The sequence below is a fragment of the Pistacia vera genome, unplaced genomic scaffold (assembly GCF_008641045.1).
Source record: "Pistacia vera cultivar Batoury unplaced genomic scaffold, PisVer_v2 Contig345, whole genome shotgun sequence".
NCBI lineage: Eukaryota > Viridiplantae > Streptophyta > Magnoliopsida > Sapindales > Anacardiaceae > Pistacia > Pistacia vera.
Window position 1 is genome coordinate 369,458 of NW_022196163.1, and position 17,479 is coordinate 386,936.

Sequence of the window (17,479 nt, forward strand, 5' to 3'; positions counted from 1 at the left end):
TTTGAAAATTGAATTATTGAAAATTTGCTTTTTTTATTTTATTTTATTTATTTATTAAAATCGGTTACCAAGTACCCAGTTACCTTAAAGCAAATAACTGATACCCGAACTGAAAATTCGAGTATCACATTATAACTATCTGAAACCGACCCGAATTTTTGGATTTGGTTCGGTTCGGTTAGCAGTTTTTTTTTGCACAGCCCTACCGTGTGATGGCGATGAATGGTCTGGGAAACCTTCCCGACCTCCGCGGTGGTACGAACCGACCCGCGGACTGTAGGAACTTCCCGGGCTACGACGATCAGGGTCGTCATTCTAGTGGTGATAGGAATCGCCCCGCCTTGCACTTTTGTGGGAGTGGGAGTGGGAGTGCTCGTGCGATGTGGCACGGGACAACTCGGGATGTGACTGGTTACCGAGTCTTTGCGCCACGGGTATTCTACCCGGGGTGCGGTCGGTGTTCGCTTGTCCTTCGGGTCCTCTAGGCCCGTTGTTCGCCACCTGTTTTCATTTCCTTTAACGTGCTGCAGTGCACGCGGCACGGGCTATCGCCCTTTTCCATGCGTTCATGTGACCTGCAGGCGTTTTAGGCGGTGGTACCGCCTCATTTGATTCGGGTGGTACAACCCGATCTAAACGGTCCAACCTTTGGTTAATCGTTTGAAGAGTATTATTGAACCTCTCCAGGTAGATCATGACAGCTGGGTCAAGCCGTGAGCTTGAAGGAATATCCTTCATAAGATTTTATGGAATTGGGGGCATTTCGGAAGAAGTGTCCTCTTGTGCCTAGGGGATTTCTCCCTCACCACGGTTGGTTCACTCAGATTCGAATCCGCGAGCCATTTGTTGTTGTAGGATCGATTAATTAGAGATTCACTTAATGAAGGACGAATACTAAATCAGGCCCTTCTTTTAGCGCCAAACTGTTGATGCATGATTTTGACACCAACTAAATGCACATGTGAAATGCTGAGCTAACCTAGAGAACACATGCGAATGGGGGTATGAGAATGGATAAAAGATGGAGAACGATGTTTAAAGTGGTTCGGATGCTTAAACAAGCGACTCCTACATCCATTGATGTTGTATTAATATACTGAGGTCAGGTCGTGTTCAGCGAGCTGACTTACAAGTGATTAAAAAGAGAAAATAAGTATGCTATTATAGAGAGAAATTAGCTAATCCCACAAACGGGAGAGGAGTCCTTTATTTATAGTGCGATGGATTGAGGTAATGATTACTAAATCAGGAAGTGGGTCAGATTTATGTCCAAATCCTTCCTTGCGCCCCGTTATTCACCTGCCCGAGTGATTTACTCAATTCTTGCAGGGGTTGGACACGTGGATCACCTCCAGCCTTTCACCAGCTTGACGCGCACCTACTACACTGGTAGGGGCATGCCTCTTGCATCAGCGCGCAATGTGGCTACACTTGAACGACACCTGGACTTACCTAGGCTCTGACCACTTGCGCTGACAGGGTTCTACGTCAGCCCTACTTTTCCAGGCATAGCATAATTATTGAAAGCAAGTTGAAGTATGAATTAAATTGTATATCTTATAGATACATGACCTCGGTCGTCATCCTCCTTCAAAAGCTATATATGCATGAACCGTTGATTTGAAGTAGCAGCCTATATTATTGAGTAATACTATATATATATTGCAATGACTGACAGAGAAACATAATCGTAAAACGACAATATACATTAAATTCGGCCATGTTTAAATCGTCGGCGTTGACCTTACGTAATCAATTAATCAATGGAAGAAGTGTTATTATTAGAGGAATCAACTTGTCGTATGCGTAACTACCTTTATATTGTATGATCAAGTAATTCGATCAAATTTTTTGAGTTTATTACTCAAAATTTTTAAGTTCGAATTTCTCCTGAATTGTTAATAGAGGTAGTCATTGACAATGATGGATCCAACCTTTATTAGGGTAGGTCTCAGATTTTTTTAAAAAAAATAATAATAATATATGAGCCCACAAAAAATTACTATTAATATATATGCCCAAGACAATTTACATTAAATTCGGCCATTTTCAAATAAGGTGAGTCTGTCTACTTTACATAATCGATTAATCAATGGAAGAAGTGGTATTATTAGAGGAAACAACTTGTCGTATACTTAACTAACTTTGGATGGTCGAGTGATTCGATAGAAACTCTTGAATGTATTACTTAAAAAGTCTTAAGTTCGAGTTCCTCTTGGATTGCCAATAGGGGTAGCCACTAGCAGGGGCAGATTTAGCTTCTTTGAGGGTAGGCCTCAGATTAAAAAAAAAAATTACTAATATATGGGCCCACAAAAAATTGCTATTAATATATTTGCCCAGCCCCAAATTTGTAAAAAATGAGAACTATTATATATATATCTAGGCCGATAAAAAACTTTCTATTAATATATATATATTTCAAACTCACATCATATTAAAAGTTTAAAACTCTCTCCACTCTTCTTCTCCAGAGCTCGCTTTTTACGATTTTATTCTCAAAATTTTTTACTCTCTCATTCTCTCATTCTTTTTCTCATGTTATTCTCTCCTAAAACTTTTAAAGACTAAAATTGTTGAATCTTTCACTACACAAGGTACTACAATTAGCTCCGTTTTCTGTTTTATCAGCTTTAGGTATGTCTATTGCACATTTCAATTTAGTTTATTTTTTGGTTGAATCATGCTTGTATTTTTTGAGTTTTTTTTATTCTAATTTGAGGGGAAAAGACATGGATCTTGTGAGTTTATTTTGTGTTTTACTGTTTTGTGTCTAAGAATGAATCTGTTTTCCCAAATTAAAACCTTAACAATATTGTAAAGGACGTAACGTTATTCTTCACTCTTCATCCACCATTTTCTCACATTTCAAACGTCATCGTTCAACTGCTCAAAATTATTAAAAAATTTGAGTTACTATCTATGTTTTACCAAGAAAATTTCCCTTTTTTTCATTAATTCATATTAAAAATCAACGTAACGTTGACTTGGTTTAAGTTTTTGTTGACTTTAGCCTATGTTAGGTCTGATTGAAGTTATGAAAATTTATATTATAATCTTTCGAAGCCAAAAATAAAAAAATTAAAAGAAAGTTTTGCTCAAGGTTTACTCAAAATTTTGCTTCTCATAGATTTATTTAAGTAGGAAAGTATTGTGTTATTGCATTATTTTATCTCAAGTTCTTAGTATTGTATTATTTTCTTTGCTTAAGGTTTGGTGACATTTTAAAGTTTTCACTAATTATTTGGCAAACAATGGCAGAATTGTGGAGGCCCTTCTCTACAAAAATCCTGGATCTGCCACTGGCCACTGGAGCTCTTACCTGACCAGTAGTTTCAAGGTTATAGGGGATTAATTGAGATGCGAGGAAGCTGGTTTGAACACTCCTGATTATTAAAAAAAAAAAAAAAAAGTAATATTACACATACAATATCATGTGGCAAAAATATGATTGGCTTATTTTAAATTAAAATTAAACTTTCACCCAATCATCTTTTGTCACATAATGTTACATGAAAAATATTGTATAAGAATGTTGTATATGTAGTATTATTAAAAAAAAAAAAAAAAAAAATCCTTGTTGCATACTTAATAATGTCAAGCAATTAATAGGGGTCTTGATTAAGTGCTTTAGCTAATTGTGTTTAGTAATTGGTTAATCATCTAATGCAAGAAAATTTAGGAAAACAAAATTATGAACTGGCGAGATCAGTTCATTTTTATGGGGTCAAAGTGTAATGTTCAATGAATGAAGGGCTAGTAATGTCTTTAAGAGGACTAAAATGTAATAGTTCATTGAAATGAATGCCTAAACCAAAAAAAAGAAACCTTGAAAATTTAAGGATGAAATAGAACTTTTATCTAAAATTTCCAAAAAAAATTGTGGGGCTTAACTCTTTAGGGGCATTTGGTTGGGGGTAATGTGGGATTACTAGGGTTATGTCATCTTATATTACTTGATTATCACACTTGGTTGTCAAGTAATATAACATTCTGGTAATCTTCAAATACCAATAGTAATTACTGTTGGTAATATTGGAGGTAATCTGATTACCTCTATTTTCTTAAGTATTGTAAGATTACCAAGGTAATCTTTTTTTTTTTTTTTTTTTTATATTATATCCCTTATTTAAATTTTAGGGTAAAAATGCTCTTATTTTAAAATTTATTTACATGAATATAGCTTTTACTATTTACTCCAATTAATTAACTTTTGGACAAAATTACCCTTGAATTCAAAACAAATTGTAGCCCACCCAAGCCACCACCTACCGCCGGCAACCACCGCTGTGGCCAGTCGTTGTCGGAACGACGCAACGAAGGCCGAAAATGTCCAGATCGTGATAGATCGGCCAGATCTCTAGCTGAAAATGGCCATACTGCACACGGAGGTCATTTCCTGCCTTCCGTGTGCCGTTAGGTTGCCAGCTGCTGGCGGTAGTAGTGGCTAGGTTGGTGGGGGTGCTTTGTTGATTTTTTAAATTTTATTATGGGGTTGTTTTTGCTAAGTTTTAAATACAGGGGGGTTATAATAATCCAAATAATAATCAATATTAAAAAATAATATAATAATATATTAATAGAGGACAATTCATTAATTTAAATAATGTACTTACCAATTTATTTCAACTAACTAACACATTTTCTTAAAGATTTCGAGTAATTTTTAAGGTAATCCAACTTTTCAGTAATCAAACATTTCTTAAACCAAACGCAGGGGCCACACAACTTCACCCAGCGTCAGAGGGTCAGAACTAGAGCAGAGCCACCCTTCGCAAGTCAACGCCAATGAGTGGTTCTTTGGTAAATTGATATGGCTATTACAAACTACCATAAATTTATATATCGTTTTTTATTTTAATTGTCCATCCTGATACTTAATATAACTAAATCATTGGTTCTCGTTCTTTAATTAGATGACAATTACAATAAAAGCATATCTACTATAGATTTCAAATCTTACATAATTAAGATTTGAAAATTTTCATTATTTAAAATTTTTGGGACCTTGTTCATATTTCTGTCTCTTTTGACAACGCCGGCCAGTTTTTAATTTTAATTTTTTATATTAAAAAAAATATTACTAGTATATTTTACAATTTAACACAACTTACTCAAAAAAAAAAAAAAAATCTATTTTTGTCATTTTACACCTCCAAAATTCATTGTCCTCAAAGTAGAAGTAGTTTTAAAATTTATGAAAACACAAACATCTTGTAAATTATTTTAAAAGTTGATTATGGCTAAAGTTGGCTAAAAAATGATTAAGGGTAAACTACAACAATTCCAAACCAAGCCTTAATCTCTCAGTAAAATGGTAAGGAATTAATTTTAGATTTTCTACTTTTGTGTTTTTTTTATTAATTTATTGGAAATTTAAACTCATAATTTCAACAAAATTTTAATCATAATTTCAACAAAATTTTATTCTTATATTTTTTTATATATACAAATAAAAAATAAGATTAAAATATCAAAAATCTTCTCGTATCAAAGTAAAAGATAAAAAAATTCAAATAGCTTTTAAAATATTTCAAAAATTATTATATATAATATGAATTTAGATGATTCTCATATCATAAAAGAAAGTCAACAACTTGGTCAGAGTAGAATAAGATTTAAACTCAAACCAATGATCTTATCAATCTTGTTTAGACTAGTTAGAAGTGATAACCAAAGACTCATTAGAATAAGATTTAAACATTAACTTAGAATGTGTTTTTTATGAATTTTATGTCTTTGTTCTATTTTTTTTAAATAAAAAATATTTGAAAAATAAAAAATATGTTTGTTTGAAAACATAATGAAGAAAAATAAAAAAAAATGCGAATTGTATCATTTACACAATTGATAAAACATATTTTAAAATGGTATTTATTTTATTGATACAATGAGTTTGTATTAAATATGTTAATAATTCATTCCAATTTATAATTTTGTGTTAAAAATAAATTAAAAAAAGAGAATATGAAAGTATAAAAGAGTAAATATAATTTAATTCCATTCTTAGTTTTATTATACTTGAAGTGAGACCATTCATTCTCTCTCTCTCTCTCTCTGTCCAGTCCCATTTCTTTCTCATTTTCTCATTTTCCATTTCAGAAAAACGAAAATGGTGGGTTAAAAAATAAACGAACAGACAACAGTGCCTTATTCATTTTATATATCACATTTTTCATGCATGAACTGTGCATACGTCGGGCACACATCCCAAGCTTTTAATCCAAACCTCATCATATAGGCCCCACTTTTCCTAAATTTGGTGTATTTGTCTGAATATATATATATATATATATATAAAAGTTTTCCACCGACTAACTTGTTTAGGTTTATTGAATACTTTATGGATAGCAAGGCAAATAAATTATAATATTATTATAATGGGTGGTTGAAGTAGTGAGAGATCCATAATTTTTTTTGTCGGGGGGCCTCTCTGGTTTTGTCATTGTTTTACCAAATAATTAATAAAAAATTTTAAAAAATCATCAAACTTTAAGAAAATGAAATAATATATTATCAAAAACCTAAAAAAAAATAATACAATAATATAATATTTTTTTATTTAAATAAATCTATAAGAAGCAAAACCTTGAGTAAATATATTGAAAACATCCCATTCACAAGAAAATTTTTACGTGGAAAAACCTTTTTAATATAAAGAGAGCGAAATATCACAAGAATCTAGGCTCCGTTTGGTTCACAATTTTGTGTTTTTGAGAAAAGTTTTTTTAAAAAAGTTAAAAAAATTTGAGTTGGACGGGTATTACGATGTAGGATTTACAAATTAGTAAAAAACCTCTTATGTTTGTTTTTTTACAAAATCCCTCATATAATAAAACATTAAAAGTTAATAAAAACACCCGCAACCCACCCTCAAATGCGGACAATCGGCCACCACCGCCAGAGGGTGGTCGGAGTCGCCGTGTCGACGCATGACCGGTTGGATCTTGCCGATCGTGTGCCGATATGATCTTTTCCTGCCAGATCCACGGTGGATCTGGCCGGAAAAGACTAGATATACGGCTAGATCTGGCCATTAATGGCCAGATTTGACCGTATTTGCTCGTTAACGACGGCCAACAAATGGTCAACGACGACCGTTTGTTGGCCGTCATTACCAACGCTAGATCTTTGGCCTTAGATCTGGCCGGAAAAGGCTAGATCGGCACACTATTGGCCAGATTCAACCGGTAGTGCGCCATCCTACCAGATTTCGGCCATTTTTCGGCAGTAGTGGCCGGAATCTGGTAAATGTGGATTGTTGGGTTGTTTTTGCAATTTTTTAAAAAATATTTAGGGGTATTTAATTAAATTAACAAATTTAATGGGTTTAAAAAAAGTTGAATAATATTGTGAGTTTTTGGGTATTTTACTGTTTAACTTTTTTGGGAATACTAAAAGTAGTATTCCCCAAAACCAACCAAACGAAGCCCTAACGATTTACTTAAATTTAATATAATCAAATGTGTTTACAGCAACCACAATCCACCCAAAATATTCCAAACAAATTTCTTATTTCTCCTCTTTTTTTTATTTAATTTTTTGTTTTATTTTTTGTTTCCAAATATTATAATATAAATTTTCATAACTTTGCTCAAATCTAGCCTAAGTTAAAATTAACCAAAATTTAAATCAAGTCAACGTTACGTTGACTTTTAATATGAATGAATAAAAAAATGGGAAATTTTATTGGTATAAACATAAATAGTAACTCAAAATTTCTTTAATGATTTTGAACAGCTAAACAGTTACGTTTGAAATGTAGAAAAGTGGTGGGTGAAAGGTGAAGAATAATATCCAGTAAAATATAGTTAGCTTTAATTTGGAAAAGTAGGAGCATTCTTAGATACAAAACAAAACTCACAAAATCCATGCATTTTTCCATCAAATTAGAATAAAAAACCTCAAAAAAGTAACCATGATTCAACCCTAAAATAAACTAAATTGAAATGAGTAATACACGTACTTAAAACTAATTAAACAAAAAACGGAGCTGATTGTGGTACCTTGAGTAGTGAAACCTTAAACAATTTTGGTTTTCAAAAGTTTTAAGAGTAAACAGCATGACAAAGAGAAAGAGAGAATAAGAGGGTAAATAATTTTTGGGATAAAATCATAAAAATCAGTTGAAAGGGTTTTAAATTTTTAATATGATATGGACTTAAAATATATATATTAATAGCAAGTTTTTTTGTGAGTATAATAGTTTTCATTTTTTTTTTAAATGCGAGAGTAAGTCTGAATATATATATTAATAACAAATTTTTTATGGGCCTATATAAATTTTTTTTTTTTTTTAAATGTGAGGGTAGGCCTAGCCTCAGGCCACCCCTAACTCCAAGGATTAAATAAAAAAACTCAACGAAAATAGTGAACCACTTTAACCGTTTTGGGTTATAAATCATAAATATTAATGAAGCCGAGCTCCCTTCTTCCCTTTTTCTTGAGTTATACAACAGAAAAAAAAAAAAAAAAAAAATCAAAAACAAAACCAGGGATAGAGTAGTTTATTCACATAAATTTATGTAATTTTATATAACTATTTGTAAGCAAATCATTATTATAATATACAATATTACGCTCCACAGAGAAAACATTTAGATTGCTTTTTCTTACGGGCCATAGAGATTTGGTTTTAATCCGACAAAATATCTGAGGAGAATCCGTTGATGATTAAGGCAGGCAATAAGATGATTAAAAACACCAAAGTGGATTGTATTTTAAATAAATTGACACTTATTATTAATATAACTAACAGTTTCTTCCTTGAAGCTTAGTTATTGTTGTTATTGATCTAGAAATGGTACGTAAATTAACAATTGAAATTGTTTATTTAACTTCATTTGTAACGTGTAAATTGTGCATCTAATTTGAATTATAATTTATAAATATATTAGTTAGGACACCTACTCTTTCTTGCCATTCGCTATGTATACTGCTCCCAGTCTTTCTGTCCACTATCTAATAATATTTGGCAGATCGATCATGGCCTCCATATTCATACCAGTAGAAACTTATCTTCCTATCACTCTCTTGCTTCTTGTTCCAGCTTTTTTACTTCTCATCCTCAAAGAAAATTCTCCAAAAATCCAGTAAAACTTCCACCAGTCCGAAACCGTGGCCTATCATAGAAACCTACCCTTATTGGTGACAACCCACATGTCTCATTCGCCCAATTTCCAAGACTTATGGCCCTCTCATTTCCGTCCGTCTTGGAAGTCAACTTGTGGTTGTCGCTCCTCCCCGGATGCTGCAGCTGCCATACTTAAGACCCCGACAGGGAACTCTCACCAGCACGTGCCATGTGTCTCATTCGCCCGAGAGCCTAAGTACAATCGGGACTCAATTGCTTGGACCTTCGAGTGCACTGAAGAGTGAAAGAATTTCCGAGCCCTCATGAAAAATGAGCTTTTCGGTCAAAATCGTTGATAGCCAGTTCCATATAAGAAAAAAAAGATTGGTGAACTGGTGGAGTTTCTGGGTTCAAAGGAAGGACAAAAGGTGCAAATTCGGGAAGTCTTGTTTGTTACCACGTTTACTCCCTTGTCAAATATTTACTTATCAAAAGATTTCCTAGCTTTCGGTAGCGGAGAAAGTAGAGGAATGAGCGGGCTTGTAAGAGACATATGGAGTTATGGACCACCAAATATATCGAACTGTTTCCAATATTGAGTGAGTGGATCTTCAGGGTCTGAGGAAGAGGCTGATGAATGCTTTAAGAAAATGGTGGAATTTGGATAGCACCATAAAGAGAGAAGAGAACGTCGAGGTGGTGTCATCAGAGTAACCATAGAGATTTCTTGGACGCATTGCTTGACAGTGGTTTTCCGATGAGCAAATCAGTTTAATATTCGTGGTAGGTTGTTTTTTCTCACGAGGGACAGTTCTGCCAAATCCCAATTAATTTAGTTCTTTTTAAATCATTATCGTTAAAACTTGACGTAATTAATCCCATATTTTGTCGGGGGCATACAGGAACTCTTGGCTGCAGTGTCTGATAGTACAACTTCAACAGTAGAATGGGCATTGGCGGAACTCCTGAAGAATCCGGAAGCCATGAAGGGATTCGCGAAAGCTTGCACAACAAGTTCTCAGAAGATTTTGTAACAGAGGAAAATCTAGCCAACCTTCCTTACTTGTATGCATGCGTCAAGGAAACTTTGAGATTACACCCTCCAGCGCCGCTTCTGCTTCCACACAGAGCGATCGAAGATTGTGAGGTGATGAAATACACCATTCCTAAGGACTCTCAGGTTTTCGTGAACGTATGGGCAATTGCAAGAGACCCTACCATTTGGGAAAAGCCTTTGAGTTTCAAACCAGAGAGGTTCCTGAATTCTAGTTTGGATTACAAAGGCTATGATTTTCAGTACCTGCCGTTTGGTAGTGGAAGGAAAATTTGTGCAGGAATGCCGATGGCTATAAGGCAGGTTCAGTTGGGTTTGGCATCTTTAATTCAGCACTTCGAGTGGTCTCTTCCAGATACAATGAAACCTCAGAAGCTAGACATGAATGAAAAATTCGGTGTGACATTATTAAAGCTGCAACCTCTTGTTGTAATTCCGAAAGCAAGGAAATGATTCAGCTTGGTTTTCAGCCTGGTGCAAAATAATAATAGAGAAAATGTTGAGATTATTTTAGACAAATAAGGCTAGTTTCTTAAATGCTCTGGTCCTGGTTAAGGTACGGTGTCTAGCATTGCCCATATGGTCCGCACAAATTACTTTTGCATTTTAGGTCGAAATTGTGTCATGTTTCCACTTTCCAGGTGTACTAACAGTCAAGAACATGGTACCATTTCCATTAGTACTGCCCGCTGTAGCCCTTGGCAAGTGAGTAATTGTGTAGAGCCCATTTAAGAATTAAGAAAAAGGGCTCCTAAAACTGTATAATACTAGTACTATTCCCAACATTTCTTATACCAAATTATATGTGATCATATGTGGCATTGGCATATAAATAAAATAATGATATATTGAACAATAGGATGGTGCCCATATGTGACTCAGTCATTTGGGATATAAAATTCTGGATAAGTATTTAGGATGTGTAGTGTTAGTATCATTCTTAATTTATTTACATCTCAAGGCACATATGGTAACACATCATTTGGAATGTAATTTTTGGGAAATGTTTTAGGATGAGTTGTATTATTCAAAAATATGTTATGAATATTTAATAAGACAGTAAACAATTTTAAATATTAAGTTAAATGTTAGGATTTATTAATGATATATTATAATTAGCCCTTAATTCAAGGGGATGTCTAACGCCAAGACATAAATTTATTCTTCCATTTAAACTTACATAGAAGTCACACAAACATAAATTCTTCCATTGATAGACGACTCTGTTATATATACTTTCAATTCGGTCTCTCATTTTTGAATACACAGTCCCCAAACCTCAATCAATAAAAAGAAAAAGTTCCTCTCAATTCTTGCAGATTTTCCAACTAGCATGAATCCATTCAGCAATGCTATCTTGTTTCTGATTTTGCTGGTGCCAATGCCATGCATAATTATCTGCAATGCTTCTTTGTTCCATCGACCTAGAAGAAGTGTAAGTATCCTTAATGGTTTAGAAACGACTGGCGAGAACATTATTGCGGATTTCAAGTTCGTTTCTTTTGCTTACAAGCCAGTCAAGCTTCTGAATATTACAATTGCTAAGGATCAGACTTTCACTCTTCATTTTCGAGACGGCCTTCTTGGAACAAGTAAATTGTATTGCAGTTTTCTATTTTCTGGCCAATCCCATAATGTCAAAATTTTCGACTCGAAAAGAGATGACTGCAGACAATGCAACTGGATTATTACTTCACTATTTAATCTTGCTTGCATGCTTCCTCTAGATGGAAATCGTACTTGTCTTCCTTGGAGCTAGTTAGCCCCTCCTTACTTTACGTAATGTAGTTTCTTTTTGGTTAATATATCCTCGTTCCAGCGAGGTTATCTTAAATAAAATATAATTTTTTTTTTTTTTTTTGAAGGGTGTTTGAGCCAATTTGCACACATCTTAATTAATTCTCCGAAACCTGAAGTGAATGACTGGATAAATTCATTCAATGATCACTCTTATTAGTGTTTGAAGAGACTCGAACTCAAGACTTATGTTGACTCGTTTACTCTTTTAACTTCATGTCACAAAATGGTGGTTAAAATATATACATTTCATATGCATAGTTTACTTCCAAATAAAATCTTCAATAATCTTTTAAAATTTTTTAAACTAATATTAATATTTCTTATTAGAAGGTTAGATTTTGATTTCCACTCCTTTCATAGTATTCCATCTCTAAACTTAATATTATACGTGGTATTGACATGTAAATAAAATAACGATGTATTGAATAATATGACAATGCTCATATCTAACACGTCATTTGGGATATGAAATTCCGAAATAGTATTTAGGATGTGTAGTATTACTTTTAATTTATTTACGCATACAGTAACAAATCAATTAGAATGTGATTTTTGGGAAAAGTTTTAGGATGAGTTGGTAGTATCCAAAATATGTTATAAATATTTAACAAGACAACAAACAATTTTAAATATTTAGCCTTTATTACCGAAAGTAATAAAAATTTTGGATTATTTCGTTAGTATTAATTTAAATATTAGGATTTATCAATGGTATATTATTAATATTTAGGCCTTAATAAAACTTACCATAAAAACTTCCATATGTAAAATACTATAGATGGATAGACGACTCTGTTATATTATATATACAGTACTTTTGAATCAGTCTCTCATTTTCAAATATATAGTCCCCAAACCTTTCCTCTCAATTCTTGCAGATTTTCCAGCAAGCATGAATCCATTCAGGAATCCTATCTTGTTTCTGGTTCTGGTGGTGCCATACATAATTATCTGCGATGCTTCTTTCTTCCATCGACCTAGAAGAAATGTAACTATCCTTAATGGTTTGGAAACGACTGGCGAGGATATTATTGCGAATTGCATGTTGTTGTCTTTTGGTACCAAGCCAGCCAAGTCTTATACGGCCATTACAATTGTTAAAGGTGAGACTTTCTCTATTCATTTTCGAGACGCCTTTCTTGGAAAAACGGAATTGTATTGCAATTTTCTATTTTCTGGCCAACCCCATTCTGTCGAAATTTTCGACGCAAGAAGAGATGACTGCAGACAATGCAACTGGATTATTACTTCACAATTTGATCGTGCTTGTATGCTTCCTCTAGATGGAGATCGTACTTGTCTTCCATGGAGCTAGTCCGTCCTTACTTTATGTCATGTAGTTTCTTTTTGTTCAATAAATATCCTTGTTTCGGCGAGGTTATCTTAAATAAAATATATATATTTCATATATAAACAACTATACGTATGATCTGAGATGAACCTAACTATAGATGAGTGGGGGTTGTTGACCTTTTTTTTTTTTTTGTTGATCGAGAGTATTTGGATTAGCTTGTACGTATTCAACGCATCTTTTGTGACCCTGAAATTAACGGCCAAACAAACCTCCAATGATCACTCCTATTAGTATTCAAAGAGGAACTCGAATTCAAGATTTCTTGAGTAATACACATAAGAGGTTCTTATTAAACTACTCGACCACTAGGGGTTGATTGGGTTGCTGACCTCATTCAAAAGAAAATTTTCTTTATTTTGTTTTATTTTTTCTATTTTGATTGCTAACCTCCTAAAACTATATATTGGAAATTTATATACATATAAATTTTATAACAGCATCATTATTGATATTTCAAAGTCAAATTCATCTTATTTAATTAAAATTTTCAACATTATTTTTAATCTCTAGCCATCAATATATAAATACACCATTCCTAAGGAGTGGACTCTCAGGTTTTCGTGCACGTATGGGCAATTGCAAGAGACCCTACCATTTGGGAAAAGCCTTTTGAGTTTCAAACCAGAGAGGTTCCTGAATTCTAGTTTGGCTAGTTTCTTAAATGCTCTGGTCCTGGTTAAGGTACGGTCTCTAGCATTGCCCATATGGTCCGCACAAATTACTTTTGGATTTTAGCTCGAAATTGTGTCATGTTTCCACTTTCCAGGTGTAGTAACAGTCAAGAACGTGGTAACATTTCCATCAGTACTGCCCGCTGTAGCCCTTGGCAAGTGAGTAATTGTGTAGAGCCCATTTTAAGAATTAAGAATAAGGGCTCCTAAAACTGTATAATACTACTACTATTCCCAAAATTTCTTATACCAAATTATATGTGATCATATGTGGCATTGGCATGTAAATAAATTAATGATATATTGAACAATACGACGGTGCCCATATGTGATTCGTCATTTGGGATATAAAATTATGGATAAGTATTTAGGTTAGTAATATTCTTAATTTATTTACACCTCAAAACACATATGATAACACATCATTTGGAATGTAATTTTTGGGAAATGTTTTAGGATGAGTTGTATTATTCAAAAATATGTTATGAATATTTAATAAGACAGCAAACAATTTTAAATATTTACAGAAAGTAATCAAAAATTTTGGATTAATTCAATAATATTAACTTAAATGTTAGGATTTATTAATGGTATATTATAATTAGCCCTTAATTCAAGGGGATTTCTAACGCCAAGACATAAATTTATTCTTCCATTTAAACTTACCATAAAAGTTGCACAAACATATATTCTTCCATTGATAGACGACTCTGTTATATATACTTTCAATTCAGTCTCTCATTTTTTAATACACAGTCCCCAAACCTCAATCAAACCTTAATCAGCTGAAGAAGTGTTATTAGTAGAGGAATCAATTTGTCGTATGCGTAACTACCTTTATATTGTATGATCGAGTAATTCGATCAAATTTTTTGAGTTTATTACTCAAAATATTTTAAGTTCGAATTTCTCCTGAATTGTTAATAGGGGTAGTCATTGGTAATGATGGATCCAACCTCTTTGAGGGTAGGTCTCAGATTTAAAAAAAAAAATTACTAATATATGAGCCCACAAAAAATTACTATTAATACATATGCCCAAGACAATTTACCTTAAATTCGGCCATTTTCAAATAAGGCGAGTCTGTCGACTTTACATAATCGATTAATCAGTGGAAGAAGTGGTATTATTAGAGGAAACAACTTGTCGTATACTTAACTAACTTTGGATGGTCGAGTGGTTCGATAGAGACTCTTGAGTGTATTGCTTAAAAAGTCTTAAGTTCGAGTCCTTTTTGGATTGCTAATAGGGGTAACCACTAGCAGAGACAGATTTAGCCTCTTTGAGGGTAGGCCTTAGATTTAAAAAAAAAAAATTACTAATATATGAGCCCACAAAAAATTGCTATTAATATATTTGTCCAGCCCTAGATTTTTAAAAAATGAGAACTATTATACATATATCTAGACCCATAAAAAACTTTCTATTAATATATATATTCTAAACTCACATCATATTAAAAGTTTAAAACTCCCTCCACTATTCTTCTCCATGGCTCTACTTGCTTTTTATGATTTTATCCTCAAAATTTTTTACTCTCTCATTCTTTTTCTCATGTTATTCTCTCTTAAAACTTTTAAAGACTAAAATTTTGAATATTTCACTACTCAAGGTACTACAATTAGCTCTGTTTTCTGTTTTATCAGTTTTAGGTATGTCTATTGCGCATTTCAATTTAGTTTATTTTAGAGTTAAATCATGCTTGTATTTTGGGAGTTTTTTTATTCTAATTTGAGGGGAAAAAACATGGATCTTGTGAGTTTATTTTGTGTTTTACTGTTTTGTGTCAAAGAATAAATCTGTTTTCCCAAATTAAAACCTTAACAATATTGTAAAGGACGTAACGTTATTCTTCACTCTTCATCCACCACTTCCCCACATTTCAAACGTCATCGTTCAATTGCTCAAAATTATTAAAAAAATTTGAGTTACTATCTATGTTTATACCAAAAAAATTCCCCATTTTTTTATTAATTCATATTAAAAAGTCAACATAACGTTGATTTGATTTAAGTTTTGGTTGACTTTAGCCTAGGTTAGGTCTGATTAAAGTTATGAAAATTTATATTACAATCTTTCAAAGCCAAAAATAAAAAAATTAAAAGAAAGTTTTGCTCAAAATTTTGCTTCTCATAGATTTATTCAAGTAGGAAAGTATTGTGTTATTACATTATTTTATCTCAAGTTCTTAGTATTGTATTATTTTCTTTACTTAATGTTTGGTGATTTTTAAAAATTTTCACTAATTGTTTGGCAAACAATGGCAGAATCGTGGAGGCTCCTCTCTGCAAAAATCCTAGATCTACCACTGGCCACTGGAGCTCTTACTCGACCAGTAGTTTCAAGGTTCTAAAGGACTAATTGAGATGCGCGTAAGCTGGTTTGAACACTCCTGATCATTAAAAAAAAAAAAAAAAAGTAATATTACACATAAAATATTTTTATACAACATCATGTGGCAAAAATATGATTGACTTATTTTAAATTAAAATTAAACTTTCACCCAATCATCTTTTGCCACATAATGTTATATGAACAATATTGTATAAGAATGTTGTATGTGTAGTATTATTTAAAAAAAAAAAAAAAAATCCTTGTTGCATACTTAATAATGTCAAGCAATTAATAGGGGTCTTGATTAAGTGCTTTAGCTAATTGTGTTTAGTAATTGGTTAATCATCTAATGCAAGAAAATTTAGGAAAACAAAATTATGAACTGGCGAGATCAGTTCATTTTTATGGGGTCAAACTGTAATGTTCAATGAATGAAGGGCTAGTAATGTCTTTAAGAGGACTAAAATGTAATAGTTCATTGAAATGAATGGCTAAAAAAAAATAAGAAACCTTGAAAATTTAAGAATGAAATAGAACTTTTATCTAAAAGTTCCAAAAAAAATTGTGGGGCTTAACTCTTTAGGGGCGTTTGATTGGGGGTAATGTGGGATTACTAGAGTTATGTCATCTTATATTACTTGATTATCACATTTAGTTGTCAAGTAATATAACATTCCGGTAATCTTTAAATACCAATAGTAATTATTGTTGATAATATTTGAGGTAATCTGATTACTTCTATTTTCTTAGGTATTATAAGATTACTAGGGTATTTTTTTTTTTTTTTTTTTTTTTACAATTATATCCCTTATTAATAAAATTTTAGGGTAATAATGCCCTTATTTTTAAATTTATTTACATAAATATAGCTTTTACTATTTCACCCAAATTAATTAACTTTTTGGACAAAATTACCTTTGAATTCAAAACAAATTGTAGCCCACCCAAGCCACCACCCCCACCCACCTGCCGTCGGCAACTGCCGTAGCGGCCAACCACTACGACTGCCGCCGTCGAAACGGCGCAAGGAAGGCCGAAAATGTCCAAATCGTGATAAATCGACCAGATCTCTAGCCGAAAATGGCCATACGGCACACAGAGGTCATTTCCTGCCTTCCGTGCGCTGTTAAGTTACCGGCTGCCGGCGGTTGGCAGTGGCTAGGTTGGTGGGGGTGCTTTGTTGATTTTTCAAA

At 32.9% G+C, this 17,479-nt stretch overlaps 1 pseudogene; it reads left to right on the forward strand.

Moving 5' to 3' along the window:
• Window positions 1–212: 212 nt before the first annotated feature.
• Window positions 213–10,580, forward strand: LOC116138967 (annotated as a pseudogene).
• The last annotated feature ends 6,899 nt before the right edge of the window (window positions 10,581–17,479 follow it).